The 24,604-nt window shown below is 40.7% G+C and overlaps 1 protein-coding gene across 1 annotated transcript in view; it reads right to left on the reverse strand.

Annotated features, from left to right (window-relative positions):
• The window catches only part of SKAP1 (src kinase associated phosphoprotein 1), a 308,294-nt gene that overhangs the window by 228,064 nt on the left and 55,626 nt on the right, over positions 1-24,604 (reverse strand). The gene's annotated exons all lie outside the window — the stretch shown is intronic.

Here is a 24,604-nt window from a genome sequence, read left to right on the forward strand (position 1 = left end):
CACCAAAAACTAGTGGCACCTCCAATTATTAATGACAACTAACCCCACCCCCCACCCCACTCAACACATCCCCAAATACCTTCGAGGCCTAAATGATTAATTTTACAAGGGAAGCATGAACGACTGACTCAAGGTCATCTAACATGTTAGTGTCTGAGCCAAGACTGGGATTCCTGCTGTCCACTCTAGTACTCTATCTCCTCCTTTATTTTGGGAAATGCTTGGCAAGGCTGACAACCCTCAAAGTTTCAAAACGAATGAAACAGCAGTGGCGGAAAGGATTATTTGTAAGTCACTTATTCGAAATCTAAATTGCTTTTTTACCCCATAGAAGCAATGTTATATGGTGGCTACCCACAAAAGTCTATTGCACTTTGGATTCCATTTCCTCCTGCCTTCACAGGAACCTTATATTATTCTACATTGATTTTCTCTTGTATATATATTCAACCTCTTCCTCTCAACCTGGCCCTTTCCATCAGCATTTATGCTCATATAAAAATAAAGCAAGCCCTCTGCCACCCCCGTCACATCCTCCATCCACTGTCCTCTTTCCCTTCATGTCACAGTGAAAGTTTCAAAAGTGTTATCTATAGATTTTCTCTTTATTTCCTCACCTCCCACTCACTCCTCCACACACTCCGATCTTGCTTAGAGTCAACACATGTTAATTCTTCCTATGAACATAGTGACCTCCATGCCACTAAATACAAAGAATAATTTTCTATCCTGGTCTTGACTTCTCAGGGGTGTATATGTGTATAGAAGCATTTCTTCCTAGGGAGAGAGCCCACAGTTTTTTATCAAATTCTGAAAAGGACTTACAACCCCAAAAAGATTAGGAAAAGGGTAACATATTGGTGATAATGGCGCAGATTTCAGTACATACCTGACTGAAATAAGGTGGGGCTACTTTAGGGAGGAACATCAGCCCGGCGAGGATCGAAGTTATTTCTTTATAAGATAAAAATTCAGAAAATGGAGAGAAAGGAGATCAGCGGGGGGCAGAGAGGCCATAATCCACCTGAATTTGTGGGAATTAGCAGAGGTGAGAAAGAGAATGTGATGAAGAAACCTCGCAGTTGGCTTTTCTTGTTCCTTTCCCTTTCCCAGGACAGTTCTGGGCAATCAGGTGAAAGAATGTAAGACGCTTGGGTTAGAGGGTAGGAGCAGTTTAGGACAGCTCTGACGTCTTCAGTGGCAAAGGCGAGAGGCAATAAGAGGAGGAAGGGGTGAGAGATGTAAAGGTGGAACACTGGGGGGGGAAAGGACGTCCGAGTCGACATAAGGGCATATGTAAACTGGAACTGGCTGTAACTCAAACGGGTCACACACATGAGTATGATGAGTCCCTTTCAGCCTAGCAGACAGTGCAGCTGCCCACGGAACCTGGCCACTGTGAGAAGTTTTCCGTAAAACTCCTCTCTGTAAAACACAGCTAATCAAGCAAATCAGCAAAGGAGGGAGCCATTTTCCATCTTCTGTTCCTATTTTTCCATCTTCTCTTAAGGCATTACCTTGACCCCCAATTCCAATAATTACCCAACCTCTAATTTGATATACGTAAAAATGAGGGAGTGCAAACTGTGTGTGTGCACTCTTCTTTCCAAAATGTTAATGATGGCAACAGCAAAAACTTTACTAACAAGTGTTGTTCTCATTTATTGATCCAGAAAAAACCAAGGCATGCCATGGCAGTTAAGGCATCAACTCATGGCAAATCGTTAAACAAATGAAATAGGTCAGTAATGATCTTAGCCTCTTCTTTTGTTTGCTCCCCCCACCTCCCTGCACAAACCCCACACAGCTCACACACATCTTTCAATTCCCTTCTCTACCTACTGTAAAGTACCCTGGTTTCCTGGTTTCTCTTATTAATTAAGAAAATGTTACAAGTTCACATATACCAAGTATATTGCTTCTACCAACAGTAGCTCTATCTTAAGAAGGCTGATTATGGGGAAAGAATTAAATTTAACCCAATAAAGTATCAGGTCTATCTAGTCTTTTTTTTTTTTTTTTTGTCTTTTTGCCATTTCTAGGGCCACTTCCTCGGCATATGGAGGTTCCAGGCTAGGGGTCCAATCGGAACTTTAGCCACCAGCCTACACCAGAGCCACAGCAATGCGGGATCCGAGCCACATCTGCAACCTACACCACAGCTCACGGTAACGCTGGATCCTTAACCCACTGAGCAAGGCCAGGGATCGAACCCACAACCTCATGGTTCCTAGTCAGATTCGTTAACCACTGCGCCACGACAGGAACTCCTAGTCAATGTTAAATAGCATAATCTGCTTCATCTTTGGTGATGCTGTAATTTAACATTTCTGTCCATAAAAGTCATATATAGAACTTGATGTGGAATGACATGAAGTAGAATGGTAGTTTCCTTCTTTCTCAGAACCTATGAAGCTATCCTGGAAACCTACCGCGTTTCCCTCTCTTCTTGCTCTAAATATTAATTACGTTACAACCCTAGAGAAAGTCTGTTAAAATGAGCTGGTGTGCACATGCACACACAGCTCACAGAGCATACTTCTAAAAGACAAGGCCAAAAGGTGAGCAATCTCATCCCTCGCTGGAGGGCGCCATGGATTATTCTCTGCTGCACTCATTTAAGGTCTTGATCTTGTCTTGTTAAATATCTTCTATGATGGCCTTGATCCCATTCTCTGGAAAGATGATTCCACACTAGAGAATTCTACACTCTTTAGGAGGCATTTAGTCAAATCCGGCCAACATCTTCTAATTCTTCTCCTTCACTCTGAAAACAATTATCCCTTAGCCAGAGACTCCAACAAGTCTGAAACTAGAAATTTTAAACCAAAATACAAAGACCACAATAGAAGTATATAGAAGAGCAAGCATGCAAATGCACACACAGAGTTGTATTTATCTTAAAAGCCTCAGAGAATTTCATATCAGGCCTGTGCAGATAGATAACAAACACTCCTTTAATCTTCTCTTTGAAGCTTCAGCTTCAATATGAAAGGAAAGCTATCACTCCTCTGCAATATCCATCCGCAACATCATCAGGTCCATGCAAATGATATCTGGAACCGGAAAAAGATGAGTACGAAGGAGCCGAGAAAAAATGCTGCAACCATATTGATGATGATTTTTCACATTCAGTCAAAAGAAATCCATCTTTACTTGTGCCTCCAAAAATGAAAATAGAAGAATAAGATTTCACAAGGTTTAGTCTACTTTACAGAATAGAGGCTTGAAAATTTAGGGTTACATCACCGTCAAGACAAATGCTGCTATTTTTGTTTTAAAATTAAAGAGGTTTTAATTGAACTTTAGTTTAGCGGAAGGTGTAACAAATAAAAGTAACCCACCATACTGAGGGAGTCTTGATAAACAGCTGCAGCTGTAGCAGCAGTAGTAATAACAATGATAATATGATAATAATAAGATTTTTGGAACATACTGTTGGGCACTGTTCTATGCAGTTCTCTTATATTAACCGACTTCTTCCATACTCTAACCCCGTTATTATGCCCATTTTATAAATGAGGAAACTGAGGCATCAAGACGTGAGATAACTTGCCCATGGTTACAAACCTAGTGAATGAGGCGGACAAGTTTTCTAGCAACTAGTTCCAGAAGAGGCACTCTAATAAGAAGTTAAGGAGGAAAGTCTTAAAAATATAATCTAATGTAGGGTGTTCCCGTCATGGCTCAAGGGAAACAAATCTGACTAGCATCCATGACTAGCATCCATGAGGATGCAGGTTCGATCCCTGGCCTTGCTCCGTGGGTTAAGGACCTGGTGTTGCGGTGAGCTGTGGTGTAGGTTGCAGACGCGGCTCAGATCTGGCATTGCTGTGGGTGTGGCATAGGCCATCGGCTACAACTCCGAATTGACTCCTAGCCTGGGAACCTCCATATGCTGCAGGTACGGCCCTAGAAAGACAATATATATGTATATATTCATTCTCACTTAAAAAAACTCAGCAAAAAATGGTCTTTCTCCAAAGACATTTTACTACTGTAACAATTCAGTCAACATAGATTTATTGAATATCTTTTGTAAATAGTCCTTTTCCCTAGTGCCATGGATGAAATAGATATGGTCTATCTACAGATATATTTCAGTATCTTTCTTTTTTTAATTATAGTTGACTTACAATGTCCTGTCAATTTCTGCTGTACAGTAAAGTGACCCAGCTATACACATATATACACTTTTTCTCACATTTTCCTCCATCATGTTCCATCACAAGTGATTAGATATGGTTCCCTGTGCTATACAGCAGGATCTCACTACTTATATACTTCAAATGCTATAGTTTGCATTTACTAACCCCAAACGCCCTGTATATCCCACTTCCTCCCTCTCCCCCTGGGCAACCACAAGTCTGTTCTCCATGTCCATGAGTTTGTTTCTTTTCTGTAGATAGGTTCATGTGTGCTGTTTATTAGATTCCAGATATGTGATATCATATGGTATTTGTCTTTCCCTTTCCAATTTCACTTAGTATGAGTCTCTAGCTCCATCCATGTGGCTGTAAATGGCATTACTTTGTTCTTTTTTACGCAGAGTAATATTCCATTGCGTATATGTACTACATCTTCTTAATCCATTTATCTGTCGATGGACGTTTAGGTTGTTTCCATGTCTTGGCTCTTGTGAATAGTGCTGCAATGAACACAGGGGTGCATGTATCTTTTTCAATGAAAGTTTTGTCTGGATATATGCCCAGGAGTAGGACTGTTGGATAATACAGTAATTCTATATTTAGTTTTCTGAGGCACCTCCATACTGTTTCCCATAGCGGTTGTATCAATTTACATTCCCACCAACACTGTAGGATGGTACTCTTTTTGCCACACCCTCTCCAGAATTCGTTATCTGCACACTTATGACTAGTGTGAGGTGGTACCTCATTGTAGTTTTGATTTGCATTTCTCTAATAATAGTGATGTTGAGCATTTTTTCATGTGCCTGTTGGCCATCTGTATGTCTTCTTTGGAGAAATGTCTATTCAGATCTTCTGCCCATTTTTCAATTGGGTTATTTGGTTTTTTTGCTGTTGAGTTGTATGAGTTGTTTGTATATTTTGGAGATTAAGCCCTTGTTGGTTGCATCATTTGAAACTATTTTCTCCCATTCTGTAGGTTGTCTTTTTTTTAATGGTTTCCTTTGCTGTGCAAAAGCTTGTAAGTTTGATTAGGTTCCACTGGTTCATTTTTGTTTTTATTCCTATTGCTTTGGGAGACTGACCAAAAAAAAACATTTGCACAATTGATGTCAGAGAATGTTTTGCCTATGTTCTCTTCTAGGAGTTTTATGGTATCTTGTCTTATGTTTAAATCTTTGAGCTATTTGAGTTTATTTTTGTGCATGGTGTGACAGTGTGTTCTAGTTTCACAGATTTACATGCAGCTGTCCAGTTTTCCAAGAACCACTTGCTGAAGAGACTGTCTTTTCCCCATTTTATATTCTTGCCTCCTTTGTCGAAGATTAATTGGCCATAAGTGTCTGGGTTTATTTCTGGGTTCTCTATTCTGTTTCATTGGTCTGTATGTCTGTTTTTGTACCAGTACCACACTGTCTTGATTATTGTAGCTTTGTAATATTGTCTGAAGTCTGAGAGCTATGCCTCCTGCTTGGTTTTTGTTCTTTAGGATTGCTTTGGCAATTCTGGGTCTTTTTTGATTCAATATAAAATTTTGGATGGTTTGTTCTAATTCTGTGAAAAATGTCATGGGTAATTTGATAGAGATTGCACTGAATCTGTAGATTGTTTGGGGTAGTATAATATTCTAATGATATTAACTCTTCTAATCCAGGAGTGTGGAGTATCTTTCCATTTCTTTGAATCCTCTTTAATTTCCTTGATTAATGTCTTATAAGTTCTCAGCATATGAATCTTTTGCCTACCCCTTGGTCAGATTTATTCCTAGGTATTTAATTTGGGGGAGTTCGATTTTAAAAAGTATTGTATTTTTACATACCTTTTCTAATATTTCATTGCTAGCATACAGAAATGCAAACGATTTCTGAATGTTAATCTTGTTTCCTGTTTCTTTGCTAAATTCATTGATCAGTTTGAGTAGTTTTTGTGTGGGGTCTTTAAGGTTTTCTATATATGGTATCATGACATCTGCACAGAGTGACAATTTTACCTTTTCTCTTTCAACTTAGATACCTTTTATTTCTTTTGTTTGTCTGACTGCTGTGCCTAGGACTTCCAATACTCTGTTGAATAAAAGTGGTGAAAATAGGCATTCTTATCTTGTTCCAGATATTAGCAGGAACGCTCCATTGAGTATATTGGTTGTGAGTCTGTTATAAATGGCTTTGATTATATTAAGGCATGTTCCCTCTATACCCCCTTTGGTAAGAGTTTTTATCATGAATGGATGTTGGATTTTTGTCAAATGCTTTTTCTGCATCTATAGAGATGATCATGTCGTTTTTGACTTTATATTTCAGTATCTTTCAAACTGCAATCACACTGTGTTCTAGTCTACCACTCAAGATTCACAGAACACTAGATTTCTCCTAAAAATTAGGCTATTGACCCTTAATCATTAGATTGGGGGTTGAGGATGGGTGTCAAATTCTTGATTGCAGGAGCTAACCAATGAACATGGTTATTGAGATTAAAACAACAACTTAAAAAAATCTAACTAGCTGGCTTTAACCACTCCTGGGCCAGTTAATTAGATAAGTCCTGGTGAAGTAGATAAGACAAGCAACTATAACTATCCTCATATTATTGGAAATACCTAGGAAGAAAAAAATAATTCAGTTTCCTAATTATAATTTAAAAAACATATCCAGCACTTAACACATGCTAGGTATTGTGCTATGATATGTTTTTTATATATTATTTTATTTGATATTCATTATAATCCTATGAAGTCAGTACTATTATTATCTTCATTTTACAGATGAGGAAACTGAGACTCAGGAAGGTCAAACAAATTGATCAGGATCACGTAGCTATGAAGCGGTACAACCAAGATTTGTATACAGGTTGGCTTGATTCCAAAGCCCAAGTTCTTTTTATCTCTTTATTTTCTATTTTTATTAAAGTATAGCTGACTTATAATGTTCTGTCAGTTTCTGTTGTACAACAAAGTGACCCAGTCATACATTTATATACATTTTTTATCATATTATCTTCTATCAGGTTCTATCACAAGTGATTGAATATAGTTCCCTGTGCTATAAAGCAGGACCTCATTGCTTATCCATTCTTTTTATTTAATTTTATTTTATTTTATTTGTCTTTTTGTCTTTTTTGTTGTTGTTGTTGTTGTTGTTATTGTTGTTGCTATTTCTTGGGCCGCTCCCGCAGCATATGGAGGTTCCCAGGCTAGGGGTTGAATCGGAGCTGCAGCCACCGGCCTACGCCAGAGTCACAGCAACACAGGATCCGAGCCGCGTCTGCAACCTACACCACAGCTCACGGCAACGCCGGATCGTTAACCCACTGAGCAAGGGCAGGGACCGAACCCGCAACCTCATGGTTCCTAGTCGGATTCGTTAACCACTGCGCCACGACGGGAACTCCTGCTTATCCATTCTAAATGTATAAACGCTAAGTTCTTACATTTCATATTAACTGCATTTCTATTGGTTGTAATATAGAAAAAAAATCTAGTATTAAGAGAAGGTATAACTGTTCTGTCAGACAGCCTTGTAGCAGGGGGAAGTCACATCAGAAGTCTTTAATGTGGAGTCCATGCTGAGCTTTGGGAGATTCATGAACTCCTTTTATAAAGTTATACATGGAAACTATTATCTGTTTCCTTTTACTTGAGGAAGCGTTCATAAACATCATTAGGTTTCCAAAAATGTGAATTAACTCTCCCCCTCCAAAACAATAAGACTCTTTGGGTTAGAAGAATAGATGTGTAATGGCATTATAAAACTAGCTATGCAAAGGCCAACATCTGTGTGCTGTAAATCTAGAACATCTAGATGAATGCTTTTTGCAACTATGGTATTAAAAGCGTTATTTTACCTGTGACTTACAGAAATTTAAAGTGCATCATATATTCCCTGCCTTGGTAAACCACCTGTTAAAAAAAAAAAAAATCAAACCTCTTCTTGATGACTTACAGATGCCCACATCTAAACCTTAGTTTTTGTACCCAAACAGTGGTGCCTTCTAAATGGATAGGCTGTCTGCCAGACTCAAAGTCCAGAGACTTCTTTTTCCCTTGTGACCATCCCTGTTCTCTGGTAATGGCTCTCTCCAAACAGACTGAAAAGACTAACACTGAAGCATTATCCTGGCATTAGAAATGGAATCATGGAATTCAAATGGACACCTGGTTGAGCAGCATTACAATGGCAAGTTAATAAGACTAGGAAAACCCTTGCAGTTGACCTTGAACAGTGAGCCGCATGGTAAAGACTGATTTACACCCAAGGAAATGGCTTTTCTAAACAATGCCAATAGTCTATACATACTTCCTATAACCTCTTTTTTTCACTTGAAAAGATTCACTTGGTTTCAAATTCTCTTTATACTACCAGTGTTCATCTACTTTACTACCTTGCAGAAGGGATGGGCAAGGGGCAAAGGGGGATAGGGCTTGACACCCAAGGACAGAAATGGGAAAATAGCACCACCTGGTGGAAGTCTCTGGTGGAGACATCAGAGGCCTAGGACCCAAGGGTGGGATAACCAGCCTTAGAAAGAGTTGGACAGGCTTTGGAACGGATTAGCAATGAGATCCTGCTGTGTAGCACTGGGAACTATGTCTGGTCACTTATGATGGAGCATGATAATGTGAGAAAAAAGAATGTATACATGCATGTGTAACTGGGTCACCATGCTGTACAGTAGAAAAAAAAATAATGTATCGGGGAAATTTAAAAAAAAAGAAAAAAAAAAAAAGAAAGAGTTGGGCAGGAATGGGATAGTCCCTGGGAATGGTACCCACTCTGGTCCCAGTTCCTTTCAGTCCATCAAAAGTATAAGACCTAGTGTCTGCCTGCAAGAAGCTTACAATCTAGTCTATAATAAGAGATATTTACACATGAAGAGATGTCAATCTAAGATAATAAATAACAAATATTACAGTAACAACAGACACATAACTCAAGTAATAGAAGGACCTGTCATAAGAAAGTCCTGGGTTCTTTTGGAGGATGCAACATTTCTGTGATCTTGAGTCTACATCCATAACCTTTAGAAACCCACCCTAAAAGACAGCACAATGTTCTCTTATAAAACACAACAGTCATAATTAAACTTTTATTTAATAAGCAAACAACATTATCTGATGTTGACAATATTATCCATGAATTAAAAAAAAAAATTCTTAAGAGTTCCTATCATGGCTCAGTGGTTAATGAACCCGACTAGTATCCATGAGGACATGGGTTTGATCCCTGGCCTTGCTCAGTGGGTTAGGGATCCAGTGTTGCCATGAGCTGTAGTGTAGGTCACAGACGTGGCTCAGATCCCACACTGCTATGGCTGTGGCCTAGGGCTGTAGCTGCAGCTCTGATTCAACCCCTAGTCCAGGAACCTCCATATGCCCCGGCTGTGGGCTGTGTCTTTTATGTCTAAAAAGACAAAAAAGGCAAAAAAAATTTTTTTTCACAAGTCTATTCCCAGACAACAAAAAAGAAATAATACGAAGTAAATTAATTAAATAAAACCCTATTCACAGCGTTCCTGTTGTGGCTCAGTGGGTTACGAACCCAACTAGTATCAATGAAGATGCAGGTTAAATCCCTGGTCTTGCTCAGTGGGTTAAGGATCGGGTATTGCCATGAGCTGGTGGTGTAGGTCACAGAGGCAGCTGGGATCCCACATTGCTGTGACTGTGGCTTAGGCCTGCAGCTGCATCTCCAATTTGACCCCTAGCCTGGGAACCTCCATATGCCGCAACTGTGTCCCTACAAAGCAAAACATGAAACAAAAGCCTATTCACCACCAGAGTCTTCTACAACACTATTACCACATGAAATCTCTGCTATGGTCAATCCAACATCCACTCTGGATACTAACAAGTAAGAAATCTGCGAGCTTGGAGTTCCCATTGTGGTGCATCGGAAACAAATCCAACTAGGAACCATGAGGTGGCGCGTTCGATCCCTGGCCTCACTCAGTGGGTTAAGGATCTGGCGTTGCTGTGAGCTGTGGTGTAGGCGGGTTTGGACCCCTAGCCTGGGAATCTCCCTATGCCGTAGGTGCAGCCCTGAAAAGACAACAAGCCAAAAAAAGAAATAAAAAGAAATCTGCGAGCTCAATGATTATGCTCTTTCACTACTGGAAACCTGCACTCTAATATTTCTTCTTGTTGTTCTAGCATTTATACCACGAATCATGGTTATATGACTACACAATCCTCATACTCCCTACATGAAATAGCCAATACAATTCAATAAACTATTAAAGAAAAATGCTAGCCAGGTATGTTGAGGCAAAATAAAAGACTCTGTCAGGTCAGAGTTAAATTTTTTTTCTTTCTGTAGACACAAGGGAGCAAATGAAGGGTTGGTTGGTTTGCTCGTTTTTAAGGATAGGGAATAATGTCCACTGTGATCAAATCCAGCAGAAATGTGCAGCCTGAATGGGTGAGAGAAAAGGTGGGAAGCAGTTTAGGAAACTGTTGGAGAGCAAGCGAAAGACAAGAGATTTCATAATAGACGTGGAGAAAGGTTGGGAATAGAGAGTCAAAAGAAAAGTCAGAGATGTCTTCTAGTTCTCTGAAACTTGTGTATTCAGTGAAAACAAAGCAGAACTCACACACAAAGAACTCCAGCTGATTAACACATTTTTAATCTGTACTATCTTTGGCTCTTGCCCTGCCATTTTTGTCACCATAGCTGCTTAAAACCTAATTTGTTTGGTTTTTCGCTTGCTTCAGGTTAATAGCTACTCTTGGACCACCAAGATTCCTAGTTATCTGACTAGTGACTAACTGACTACCCCTGTGGCTGTGGGCCATATACTCATTGAATTTTATAGCAGGAAGGGCATCGAACATAATTTAATCCAGTCCCTCACTTTTTTTTTTTTTTAAACATATGGCAGTTCCCAAGCTAGGGGTCAAACTGGAGCTACAGCTGCCGGCCTACACCACAGCCACAGCAACGCCAGATCCTGAACCCACTGAGTGAGGCCAGGGATCAAACCTGCATCCTCATGGATACTAGTCAGGCTTCGTCACCACTGAGCCACAACAGGAACTTCTAGAAGCCCCTCACTTTGAAGATGAGAAAAACAAAGCATGGAGAGGTTATCTGATTGCACCGTAAGAGTTTAAAAATCCACAGTGTGGAGCTACCACAGTTTATCTCGTGCAGAATCAGGAACAGGTTCAAAAATGTGACATTCATTTGAAAACTCCTTTGATATTTTCCTTACGAACACAGTCACTTTATTCACTTGAGAGCAAATGTTATCCAAAAAATTTGAAGCTGGACTAGTTTCCTAGAGCTCCTCTGGGCAGCGTGGGTTTGTGAACATGAACACGTCGAAATACCCTGTATATCTCAAGTTATGAATACTGAATTCATTTTCCCAAATATTAACAAATCTCCACTATTTGCCCCATCTTCCATGAGGGACTAAGAGCACAGAAAGCCTGAACTGTGGGCCAATTTAGCTGGAATAGTGCAAAATTGTGCAAAGGTAATGTGACTGGTCCAAATCACACACAAGGAAAAAATTGGGGCCAGAAGAACCCAGATATGGCTAATTCCAGAGCCTATCTTACTGCCCGCAGATAAGAGTTGCTGCGGGGTGGATCTGGGATCACACAGAGGAAGATGCCTGGGAGGGGAGGGGCACAGAGAGGCCAGGCCCAGGGTGGAGAGGAGGCCAGGAAGAGGGGCCAGGCCTATGAGAGCAGGCGGCTGAGGCCCAAAGTGGACATGTCTAAAGAGGGTGCAGAGCAGGAATCTATCTGGGTTCCAACACGAAAGTCTTTATCTTGTGAAAGAGGCTATGATATAGAGCAAGAGTGAGAGGTGATGGGATGAGGTAAAGACTGCTAAAGATTTGCAGGGGAAGGAACACTGAGGAAAACTGAAAAGATTGCTGATATGTGGCATGTGAAATAACTGCCAGACATCATTAAGGGTTCAGCTGAGGCTGGAGACAAAAATTCACTGTGGTGGCCATCCAATTGCGTAATTTTTCCTTCTTTTTTTCTTTTTTTTTTTGATTTTTAGGGCCACACCTATGCCATATGGAGATTCCCAGGCTAGGGGCTGAATCAGAGCTATAGCTGCTGGCCTACACCACAGCCACAGCAATGCAGGATCCAAGCCACATCTGCGACCTATACCACAGCTCACGGCAATGCCAGATCCCCGACCCACTGAGCGAGGCCTCATGGATACTAGTTGGATTTGTTTTCACTGAGCCGAGACGGGAACTCCATCCAATTGTGTGATTTTTCTCTAGCACTGATTAGCTGCCCAAGTATAAGATCAGAAAAGGTGGACAGCTGCCTTGACCCAAGGTTAGAATTTTTCCAGGCTTGTGAGATGAAAGGGCAAGAAAGTATGAGAAGACTAGAGGGGCACGCCCACGGAGCTCAGGCTGGCCAGGAAGAAACCACTGGCCAAAGACTTGACAACAGTGTCTGTGCACATTAAATACTTTAAAAAATCAATTAAAATATTAAAAGCAGGAGATACTGGTATTCTACTCTTCTCTCTCAGGACTGTCCTTTGTTTCCAAAGTCCCAAAGAGGTTTGGGACTACCTACCTCATGTTCCCTGTTTCAAGGACTGACATCTCCATCCACCCAACAGAGTCATCCTTTACCCCTTTCGCTATTACTATATATATCCCATCAATCACTATGACCTGGAGATTCGACTCCCTTAATACGTTTTCAGTCTAGCTCCTTTTCATCTCTAAAGGCACTGAACTCATTTAAGCCCTCGAACTTCACCCAGAGCAATATAACCATGTCCCAAGTGGTCTACCTGCCCTCTTGCTCCTCGCTGACCCATTCTCCTCAGTGCTGATGGAGAAGGAAACACAGTACCCATGACAGGCAAAGGCTGGAGTTCCAGTGCTTTCGTCTTCTAGCTGTGAGACTGTAGCTGCAGCCTCAGCTTCCTCATCTTTAAAAACAGAAATAGGGGAGTTCCCTTCATGGCTCATGGTTAATGAATCTGACTAGGATCCATGAGGATGTGAGTTCGATCCCTGGTCTCCATCAGTGGGTTAAAGATCCGGCGTCACCCTGAGCTGTGGTGTAGGTCGAGGACCCGTCTCGGATCCAGCACTGCTATGGCTGTGGTGTAGGCTGGCAGCCATAGACCAATTCAACTCCTAGCCTGGGAACCTCAATATGTCGCAGGTGCAGTCCTAAAAAGCAAAAAAAAAAAAAAAAAGAAGAAGAAGAAGAAGAAAAAGAAATAATAACCATACCTGCCTTGCCTGATTCTTGGGAAGATTAACTGAGATGACAGACACAAGCATTAGGCCTGGCAGGCTTCAATAATTCTCAACTGTTATGTCATTAACACCGTAATTATTCTAATGACCTAACATGCAAACCCAGTATTATCATTCTCCTGCTTGGAATCCTCCAGTGGCTCCCCCCAAGCCTGGACCTCCCCTGCCCTGCTCACACTCCTGCTCTCACATGTCATTGCAGCACACTTTCCCCTCCGTGCCCCTTCCTCTCCTAGTGAACCCCTGCTAGGTCTTCTGAGGCTCACTTCAGTCTCCTGAGTTAGGGGCTCCCCCAGCACATTTGTGCACTTCTCTCAGCAGCACCTGTGTACCACACTACAAGCTTCCTATCTCTCTATGTCATTGAACCCTCAAGGGGCAGTAGCATAGAGCTTGTGCTCAATAAGTGAGTGAGTGGAGGGGAGAAGCAGAAGGGCTGTCTGCGTCCAGCATGAATAGTATAGAGTACATTTCAGGAATAGGTAGAGACAGGGCTGGAGAAGCAGGCAGAAGGCAAGGCTCTCTGAGCAATGCTACAGAGTGGATTTTATCCCAAATAAGATAGGAAAAGTTACCTTCATTTTCTTTAAATTACTCACACAGAAGCAAGAGGGAAAAGAAATCAAAGGAAAATAAGAAGAGAAAGATAAAAATAAGTAAGCTTTGTTAAATTAAAGCCCTCATCCAAATGAAGAATTTTCGCCCCAAAGCCTGGCTTCAAAGATTAACCACAAAATGACCGGCAAAAATATACTTCAAAAGACATGACCGAATACACATCACAGTGGCAAGAATCCAATATATAAATACAATCAATTTGTTTCTTCGTTAAAAGCTTTCATGAAGAAAATGATTTAATACAAATGCTAAAGCTACTGACACAGATTAATTGAAAAATAACAACAGAATCCTAATTAAAGACATAATATTATTTCACTCATTCACACTGCACCAAAATCTGAATAAACATATAGAAATAGAATCTAGAAAAGAGGCTTCACTGGCAATCACTCTAAAAACTACAATGAATTGCTGAAATTAAAAAAAAGAGAGAGAAAATCCTATCCTTAAGTGCACACTTTCTTTTGGCTAAGAAGTAAGATATACACAGAGACACAGAAATCATTTTAAAAATTATTTCATAGTTTTGCCCTCAACTTGACTTTTTTCTAATTGTACAAGATTCTATACTAAAACAGCATTCTTTCGCGAGTATTTCTTTGTATAATACCTACAGCAGTCATAGTTAAACCCTTACATATAATTATCCAAATCATAAAGTGGGGAACTGACTTAGATCTAAAGGCTTATGACTATGTGATCAGTTTTACTGCTGCATCAATACAGGTCAGAGGTCACCAGCAGTTCAACCACAACAACCAGTCAATCCTAGGACTTACCCTGACCCATCCTGGGGCCAGGACTTCTGGTTCTGTCCCATTTCAGGGGGATTCTCCAGCATCAGAAATGTCTCCAGATGTTGCCAGGCCACATGGCAGCACAAAAGACAGCAGGTAAACATCAGGACAAGGAAAGGACCCACACTATTTGTTCTGACCATGTCTCCATCCCTCATCCTCACAGCTAAGCAGGTGGAAATGTTGTCAGCTACTGGCTGGCCCTAAGCCCTGCAGGTAAGCTTTTCCTGTCAATTACCCCCAATCATACTGGGGAATCCTCCTTACCACCCAAACCAACAGCCTACTCACACCTTCCAGTCAAATCTTCCTTTGTTCTTCACTGTTAAAATTCAGTTTAAAACCAACCTACCTAACCTAAACAAAAGGGGTGTCTTCTAATAAAGATTTTTACACATACTTTTGCCTGATTTTAAGAATCTCCTGGAGCCCCCACCCCTTTTTTGGGTCTTTTTTAGGGCCGTATCTGTGGCATATGGAGGTTCTCAGGCTGGGGGGGGGGAATTGGAGATGTAGATGTCAGCTTATACGGCAGCCACAGCAACACCAGATCCGAGCTGCAGCTGTGACGTACACCACAGCTCACAGCAACGCCAGATCCTTAACCTACTGAGCAAGGCCACATATCGAACCTGCATCCTCAGGGACACAAGTTGGGTTCGTTACCACTGAGCCACGACAGGAACTCCCTGGAACCCTAACTGATACATGAATTCCCCAGGGTTCATCCCAGACCTAGTATATTAGCATACCCAGGGTATCGATCTAGAAATCTGTATTTTTAACAAGATTCCTAGGTAATTCACATAATGGGGCAAGTTTGTTAAATGCTATACAGGACATGGGTATTTTACAAATGGTTGCCTATTAGGAGAATTATTGACAGGCAGCCCCCAGTTCAAGTACAGACTGTATTCCAAAATTCGGTTTCCAATTGTTCAGACTTTGAAATGCATTTTCCTAATGAAACAAAGTAATGGATAATGGTAAGTTTTCTGAATCTGCTTCAAAAATTGATTAAGTCTTGTCAACAGATCTGAAATACAGTAAATACAATCTTTAATACACAAACCAATCACATTTCAAAAGTCAAAGCATAAAGTCAGCCACTTAGAATGTATTTCTTCATTGACATAAATTTCTGAAAAGTGCTTAGATTATCTGGCTATCCATAAAAGCTTATGAAGCTCATAATGAACTAAAGGCAGCTTATGGCACCAAGGAGATAAATATGAGCTCAAAGCAAGAGATACTGGTAAGAAAAAAAGATTTGTCTTCCTTGTCTGGGCACAGAGAATAAACACAGGCAAACTTTGACATTCTTATTCTCTCTCCCTGGGCAACCATCTCCTGTCTCCCAGTGGCCTCAGTCCAGGTACCAAGGACTCACGCGATGCCCATAATTCCCTATCAAAGCATCATCTCTGTCCCATGCTTTCCTTTCCTAAATTACGTACCTCTCCTCCCCAAATCCCAGTCAAAACTCCCATTTCCATGATTTGGTTCCACCCTATCTTTTCAGCTATAGCTCTCATTACTCCTTTATACCTAAAAAAAGAAAAAGAAAAAAAAATCACCCTTTGGTTCTCACACATGGCTAAACTTTTATCTCCTCTGTCTCTGCGCACATACTATACTACTTTTGTGTGCACTCTATCTGATGAAAAATCCATCCCTTTCAAACCCAAGACCAAGCCACGATGCCATATCATCCATGAAAGCTTCTCATAACCCACCAAACAGAAGTGATTTCTTTTTCTGGAATTTCACAGCACAGTTGATGGGATATCTCTTCCATAGCAATAGCCACAATGTATCTCGAATGATAGTTTTTGTGCATACTTTCATATCTTTCTCAATGGGTTGAAAGTTTTCTTGGGAATTTTTTTTTTTTTTTGTATCTACAATGTCACCTACCTTGCATTAGGCACTTTCATATGCATAACTACAATCTTACAAGGTGGGTGTATTGTATAATTACTCCGTTTATCCTGCTCAAAAATAAGTTACAGAAGGACTGGAACCTGTCATATTCACCAAAAAATGCTCTGTACAACATAGTAGATGCTTCAATAACTGAATTGAATGAAGTAATGTTATTTGCTTGTTAAAAAGAAATTGAGCCTTGCTAAGAGTGCTGGCCAAATAATCACACTGCTGGGTTCAAATTCCAGTTCCAAAACCTAACAGCTGTAGAACCTTGAGCAAGTTGATTACTTCTCTAAACCTCATTTTTCTCCTCTGCCAAATGGGATTGTGAGGATTAAATGAGATAATGTATGCAAAGCCCTCAACACTGAGCCTGGCACATGATAACTGCACGATGAATGTTAGCTGGGACTGTTACTCTTCCATTGCAGAAGTAAGAGTCTCTAAAGCCCTCATTCTTCCTGAGGCAAAGGATGCTCTGTAAATTTTATAAACCCTCAGTGTACCTGGTACTGTGCGTTGCCCATAACACAGGTTCGACAGACTTATTGGCCACTGAATTTCCTCAGCACAATCATCCTAACCAAAAGTTAGAAGAAATCATAAAATAGGGCTAATGCACATGAAGGTACAACCAAAAATCCCTAATCATCCTGGTCAATATCTATTTTAAAAGAGGACTAGGAGCCCAGATGAATCTCTAAAGGGCAAAACTCCAGGTGTGTAACAAATATTAAGAAACTACACCACAGTCTGAAATGTTCGGTTTCTTGTATTTGTTATATACCTGGAGTTTTGCCCTTTAGAGACTGTGGGACCCACGCTGGCTCTGTTCATAAGTCGGGCCACTCCCTGGCCCAAGAACTTGCAAAACAGAGATATACCTTCTGTGGCACTGTCATGATCGTCTGGCATAGGGCCCAACAAAGAGTAAACAAATAACCAATACATATTTGCTAAGTAAATTAACTGCTTCCAGCTTGTAATCCTCACCCTGATTTTAGTTAATTCCATTTCTTTTCATGACCCACATAAAAATCAATCATGGTGACTGAAGTTTGGAGAAGGAGGAAGTGAATGATTTACTCAAGCACCATCACTGTGGAAAACTAGTCCCACAATACAAATGTTTTACTAAATAGTCACACAGAGTGTAGATAATCCTCTTCTAATGAGGGATTCATCCTGCGTCAGTTCAGAAAGGTAATATCTAAGAAACTGAAGTTGCTCTCAGTCAGTGATACCTCATCTAATGAAGAACTTGAGAATGAAGTTCCTTGATTTAAAAAATATATATTTTAGAAAAATCATCATAAATTATTCAAAGGACTGCTGTATTCATGTGACTCAGAAATAATTTTACCTTAATGGGTGTGTGTGTTTAGGCATAGAGTAAAACACCTCCAAACACAGCTGTTTATTTGGACAAACGTGATCCAAGTCTACAATTAAAGCCTATTTCTTTCCTCTTTTCTCCATTTCTTCCCACTCCCCACCCCCTCAACCCCCACAGTGCCAACTCCTTTTCCTCTTGGAAATGAAATACTCTTAGGCTCTTAAATCCCTGCCCTTTTTTAAAATAGGAAAGTCTCTGATATCAGTGATTAAGGATTAAATTCATATTCACTGCAGAGAGTTGGAGAAATTAAAAATCACTCCAACTTTACTTGCCAGAGGTTACTATTATTAACATTTTGGTGTATTTTTTTCAGGCATTTTTCTCTGTGAATATATACATATATATCCACTTAATCCATTTTTTTTTTCACTTACAGCATATCTACATCAGTACCTCTTTCTACAGCTTGAAGGATTAAATTATCATTTTAAAAGTCTGCCCTTTCAACAGAATAGAAGAGCAGAATAAAATGGAAAAGGGAGAAACTTGAGACAGAGAATTAGAAAGGAGAATTTTGCAAAGCTCTAAGTCAGACTTTATGAGGGCTAAAGTTCAGCGGTTTTGTTTTGCTCTGTTTTGGTTTTTGGCTATACTCATGAAATTCAGAAGTTCCCAGGCCAGGGACTGAACCCATCCTACAGCAGTGACAGCACCAGATCCTTAACCTGTTGAGCCACCAGGGAACTCCTATGAGGACTAAAGTTCAACCAGTGTCAAAGGGAATAGAAAGGAGAAGACAGATTTAGGATGAAGAATCAATAGGCTTGTCGATGATTTGGGGAGTGACACCCAAGATTCTGCCCTGGGAGCATGGAGGTTCCCAGGCTAGGGGTCCAATCGGAGCTGTAGCCACCAGCCTATACCTCAACTCACAGCAACAGTGGATCCTTAACCCACTGAGCGAGGCCAGGGACTGAACCCGAAACTTCATGGTTTCTAGTCAGATTCATTTCCGCTGTACCACAATAGGAACTCCTTATTATTATTACTTTTTTGTCTGTTTTTCTTACTATTAGGAGATATTTCAGCATATTTATATGATGAATGGAGAGATGCAATTGGGAGGGAAAAGCTAAATTTAAGAAAGAGAAGGTCTCTGGGAGGCAGTGGTAGTAGTGGAGTGAAGATGACAACTGTGAGTCATAGCCTCAGCCCTCAAATAGCATGAGGGGGACTCCAAACTCAAAAGATGACAGAGGGACAGAGTATTGTAAAGCCACGTAGACAAATCTCAAAAGGAAAGCGGTTTGGGATAAGATTGAAGAGTAAAAGTCTAGAAGTGACAGCAAAGAGCTCGAAGGAGGCCAACAGCATTTCTGGAAAATGAGCAAAGTCTATTTAAGATGATGGCAAGCAAAACACTGTCCTGCAGAAGAGCCATGTTTTACTTGAGCAGAGATGGAGAAAAGACATTGAAGATAGAGTGGAGTTTAATTATAACAGAACATGGATTCTGGGAAACACAAGGGAAAGGATTAGAAGAGAGGTCCTTGAAAGATGAGAGATGGTGGTGACAAGGAAGTGCAAAGCTTTATAGGAAGGATGATGACCAAGGGCAGAGGGCTTGTGATGGCTCACGGGTGGAATGACTGGCCTCAGGCTCTCACAAAACTCTCATACCTGGTCAGCAACCTTGTAACCTCCTATCACAGAATGTTAGAGGAATGCTATCAGAGGAGACTTTTGAAGAGACGGACACTATCTTTACAAATGGCTCTGTGTAACCCTTAATGCTCAGTAAAAAGAAAGCATCCTATCTCCGGAAAAGAACTTGTGAGGCTGGCTACTGAACAGTAAATTTCCTACTAAAGAGGGTCTTATTCGAAAGTTTAGCCTAGAACCAGAAAACATTTATAACAGCATTTTCCCCTTCATTCAACTCACATCACTGAGCTCATACCACATGGCAGAAAAATAGACCTTTTAAAAAAATTTTAATGAACATAAGACCATCCATGCCTTTAAGGAGTTTATAATCTCCAGAAATATGAATTCTGAGTTCTAAGAAACTGCTAAAATGAACTTAAAATTCCCAATGTTCATGTGCATACAAATAACCTTGGGGTCTTATTAAAATACAGATTCTGGGAGTTTCCATTGTGGCTCAGTGGGTTAAGAATCCAACTAGTATCCATGACGATGTGGATTTGATCCCTGGCCTTGCTCAGGGGGTTAAGGATCCGGCATTGCTGTGAGCCGCTCAGGGCAGACGCGGCTCTGATCTGGCATTGCTGTGGCTGTGGCCTAGATCATAGGCTGCAGCTCTGATTCAACCCCTGGACTGGGAACGTCCATATACCGTGCGTGCAGCCATAAAAAATAAATTTTTTTAAAAATTTTAATAAAAAATAAAATACAGATTCTGACTCAGAAGTTCGCACTTGATGGTGCCTGACATTCTGCATTTCTAACTTTTCAAGTGATGCTGCTGTTGCTGGTTTATGGACCAGTCTTGGAGTATCAAGGAGCTAAAGACTAACACAAAGGATTTCTTGCTTTGCTTTTTTCTATTTACACTGACCTACAAAGTCCTGAGAATTTCTCTCTTCCTTGCTAACTCTACTGTCCATCCGTCTCTTCTAAAAAAGGGGGGGGCAGGGTTGGGGTAGAAAACCTTACAAAAGGCTTTTTCTTTTAAGGAACTATTAGCTGCACACACTGTTTTCACCAATATGTCAAACATCTATCTCATGTGATTAAATACTTTCACAGAACCTCTACTATTTCAAACAGGGCACCTGGATATTCAGTAAAAGAATAAGAGACTGGGAGCAGCAATTAATTCTAGTTATGCCATATGGCAGCATAGAACACTGGCTGGAACCTGAAAACTCAATTTCACAAGAGTTTTACTTATTCTGAATGTTAATCATTATAGGATCAGCAAACATATGCCTACCAACCTGCTCCATTTACACAAAATTCTAAAGAATAATCACACTGTACACTCAAAAATGATTGGTTTTTCCCAAATGGACTTAAAATTTCTCTCCTACCAGATTCTCAAAATAAAGTAGCTGCTGACAGCTCCAGCTTAATCTCTCTGTTAAATAAAATCTTCAAGCAGTTCTTTTAATGAATAGTACTGCTTGCTTTCTTACCATTTTCATCGTCAGCTCATAATTTGGCACAAGTATAATTTCACCACTTCCGGATGCCTCGGCCCTGGGGCTGTTTCAAGGGCTGGCCCTGCTGGCCCTACCAACTCCCTCCATCGTGCCTGTCATTGCAAGACACCCATCCCACCATATTCTCTCCATTTCATCTCTTTCCAGAATGGAGACATTATCATTTTCAGCACATACTCCATCCCCTGTCCTCTTAGAGCTCAGATACTTTCATCTCCTGTACATCTAATAATTTCAAGATAAGGACAGAAAAATCAGTTCTTGTTCTGTGAACTTTTGTCTCTGGTGCTTGAGAGACTATCCTAATATCCCCTGAACATGTTTTAGTGATAACATTTACTGCACCAGGGCCAAAATGATTTTCTGCCACTTTCAATTCTAGTTCAATAAAAGAATAAGAGCTCTGTTTCTAACCTCTGTCATTTTTAATACCATAAAATGATTTAAAAAATGTAAAATTGAGTTCCATTTCCTACTGGACTACCAATCTCATATTAGCTTTCCTTTTATCAAATTTATGAGAAAAGTCAGAAATTGCCTTTCCTTAAAAAAGATCAAAATTTCAGGATCTCCTGGGCAGAATGTTTGAATTGAATTTCAGCTCTCAATAATTGCTGGCCTGGAAGTTTTAAAGAAGTATAAAAGTTGGATACTGAAAGTTAGTTAGTTATGTCATAAATAACAAACTGGAGGAGTATCCCTTAGTCTACTATCATCCAGAAATAATATGGTTATTCTTAGAAAATTATCATCCTAAAAAAATCACAAACATGTTTATTACAATTCTAAATTGAGGAAGTCTATGGTTTTCTGCAACCACAGTGAATGAAGTCCATGGTTTCTGAACACCAAAGTGAAACAAATAACATTTTCTGCAACATTATATTATGAAATGTTTCAAATATACATAAAAGGTGAAAGAATACCCATATGTACCCACAGCCTAGACTCTATGATTCACATTTTGTTATATTTGTTCTGTCATATACTCATCCATCCATTCATCTATCTTATTTTGTGACACATCCCAAAATAAACTGCAGACATTGCTGTACTCTAGCATGCATATATAAATAACTAAACTTCAATATTTAGTTACAGTTATTTTAAACTAATAAGGTTTTTGGGGGAGGATGGGGGGCAGAGAAGGAAGGATTTATTACTTGCAGCAGTTAAGCAGAACACCAAGGATCTCTCCCAAAGCTGTGTCTTCCTGAAGAACAGCGAAATTGAGAAAGCTCTAAGCAAAGGGCACATGAAATGGCCTGATCAGAGAACCCAGAATGGACCTAGGGCCAAGGTCAACAAAATTCAAGCTCCGGTTGAAGTCACAAAGGCTGACATTATCACCCTTAGGCTCCAACTGACCTGGTGGTTGAGCACTTGAGGGGGTCTCTGAATTCTTCCACACAGCTCAAGCAAGGGCTTCAGGCCAATTTTTACCATTGAAACAAAACTGGAGAGTTCCCGTCATGGCGCAGCAGAAACGAATCAGACTAGGAACCATGAGATTGCCAGTTCGATCCCTGGTGTCGCTCAGTGGGTTAAGGATCCGGCGTTGCCCTGAGCTGTGATGTAGGTTGCACCCTCGGCTCGGATCCTGAGTGGCTATGGCTGCAGTGTAGGCCAGCAGCTGTAGCTCTGATTAGACCCCCAGCCTGGGAACCTCCACATGCTGCAGGCACAGCCCTAAAAAGCAAAAAAAGAAAAAGAAACAAAATTGGGAGTTTACAACTGATTTATTATCTGTGCCCTTGTTACTTCTCTTGCCTAATAACGGTCTTTGTTGTTTTGTTCCCTTAAGATCGTTATTATTGAGACCAGTTCAAGAGCAAGCAGTGTGGCCAGGCTTAGACTACAAAAGGGCTTCTCATGTCAAAAAGCCCTATCTGATTCTTTTTCTCCAAAGACCCTCTACCCTATCTGCTTCCCTTCCTACAAGTATTTATATAGAAAAGTTACAATCGGATATGCGCCCCTCCCCACAATTTATTGTAGCACCACAATTATTCAGCTCAATCACTTAAATGCCATTGGTGGTCCGTCAGCACATGGCTTCAGTGCTTTCTTATGAGCTTATGCGTCCAGCTGCATGTCAGGCACCAAGCTGAATCAGTAAGAGGATCTCCATGGCTTCAGCTGACTCACCTATTAAATGAGGAAACAAAACAGAAGCAGATAGAGTAGGGGGCCCTTGGAGAAAGACCACCAGGTATGGCTTTCTTGACATAAGAGAAGCCATTTTTGTCCTAAGCCATTCTGTGATCTAAGCCTGGCCACAATGTCTGCCCCTGAAAAAGTCTCAGTAATTAATAATCTTAAGGGAAAAAAGGGAATGCAGGAACAAGGGGAAAGCAGTCAAGAAATAATAGTTCAGCAATAAAACAGAGCCCTAGTTCCTCCTCAAGGGATATACATCACAATCTGATACCATCTTTTGAAAATTTTTTTATTTTTTATTTTTTTTGTCTTTTCTAAGGCTGAACCTGCGGCATATAGAGATTCCCAGGCTAGGAGTCTAATCAGAGCTGTAGCTGCCGGCCTGCACCACAGCCACAGCAATGCTGGATCCGCGCCGCGTCTTCGACCTACACCACAGCTCACGGCAACACCGGATCCTTAACCCACTGAGCAAGGCCAGGGATCAAATCCGCAACCTCATGGTTCCTAGTTGGATTGTTAACCACTGAGCCACGACGGGAACTCCTGATACCATCTTCGATTTCTGCAGGAACCAAGGCCCCCAGCCAGGTGAGGATGAGGTGGACCCTCCTGACCTCAATCAACTAGATCTTGGACTCCTTGGATCTTGGCCCTAATTCCATGCTGAATTCTCCTCTGCTCAAGCCCTCCATGAATATGTGTGCATCCATAGCTTCAAAATTCCCCAATTTGGCTGTTCCAGGAAACACTGCTGTGGGAAGGACCCTAACTTGCTCCAAGCAATACATCCTTCAGTCTCCTGATCCTTGACTTGTGTCTTTTGACTCAACATCTACCAAAAGGCACAAAGTCAGTAGCAAGACTAGAGCTGTGAAGCCTTCACATTTTCATAATTCTACAATTCTAACTCCCAGGGTTCTAGAGTGTAGAGTACACTTCAGGATTAAAACTAAAAAGAAATTTAAAAATAAAGGTCTCTTACTATGTCCTCCCCCAACCCCAACAATCCCCTTGCAAATGTTACCCTGCAAGACATGTTACCTAAAAAACAAGGTCTGCCTCTTGGTGAGTGTCAAGTCAAGACACAACCAAGCCAAAGAGCAGGAGGAGAAAGGGATTTATTACCTACAGCAAGAAAGAGGCACATCAGGGAGTCTCTCC

The sequence above is a fragment of the Phacochoerus africanus genome, chromosome 14, assembly GCF_016906955.1.
Source record: "Phacochoerus africanus isolate WHEZ1 chromosome 14, ROS_Pafr_v1, whole genome shotgun sequence".
Taxonomy (NCBI): domain Eukaryota; kingdom Metazoa; phylum Chordata; class Mammalia; order Artiodactyla; family Suidae; genus Phacochoerus; species Phacochoerus africanus.